This window comes from Octopus bimaculoides, chromosome 15, assembly GCF_001194135.2.
Source record: "Octopus bimaculoides isolate UCB-OBI-ISO-001 chromosome 15, ASM119413v2, whole genome shotgun sequence".
Taxonomy (NCBI): Eukaryota; Metazoa; Mollusca; class Cephalopoda; order Octopoda; family Octopodidae; genus Octopus; species Octopus bimaculoides.
The window spans coordinates 50161213-50161967 of NC_068995.1; the positions used below are offsets into that span (position 1 = coordinate 50161213).

The 755-nt window shown below is 40.0% G+C and overlaps 1 protein-coding gene across 1 annotated transcript in view; it reads right to left on the reverse strand.

The window, feature by feature from the left end:
* LOC106870817 (integrator complex subunit 14) overlaps positions 1 to 755 on the reverse strand; it is a 63904-nt gene that overhangs the window by 30115 nt on the left and 33034 nt on the right. The gene's annotated exons all lie outside the window — the stretch shown is intronic.

A 755-nucleotide genomic window follows, 5' to 3' on the forward strand; every position in this document is an offset into this window, starting at 1 on the left:
TGTTATGCCTGATGAGTTCTTTGGCTCCACAGATCTACACAACAAAATGGCAATTATTGACAGCATCAACATAGAGGAAACTGATGTGATATCATCCATTGATGAGATGAGCACAAACTCATCAACAAGCCCTGATGGATTCCTAGAAATCCTCCTAAAGAAATTCAAAGGGGCTCTAGCCAGACCACTTCAGATTCTCTTCCAGAGCTTCCTCACAATAGGGAGACTTGCCAAAAAAGTTAAAGGAAGGCATTATATGCCCTATCCAAAAGGGAGGTAGCAGAGCAGATGCTAAGAATTATAGACCTGTCTCTCTAACTTCTCATGTCAGCAAAGTCATGGAGCGCATTGTCAGGAAGAAACTAATTGCATTCCTTGAAGATAATGACAGCTTTTTAATATTCTCCCAAAGAGCCTGGGGAACCTGTACAAAGTAGATGTAGGCGTTTTTAAATCAAGGCTGGACCTCTTTCTGCTGAGAGTCCCAAATGAATCTACCTCATGGCATGAGGTGCAAATGAGGGTAGCTGCATCAAACTCCGTTCTTCACCAAGTGCCACATATTAGAGAAGGATCTCAGTAAAAATAGGGTAGCAAAACAGCAGTGCTCCAGCATGGCCACAGCTCTGAGCTGAAACTACAAAAAAAAAATGTATATATGTGCATATTTATATATGTGTCTGTGTATGTGTGTGTATATATATATATATATATATATATATATATAGATAGTCAAACTGTGCAACCCATGCCAG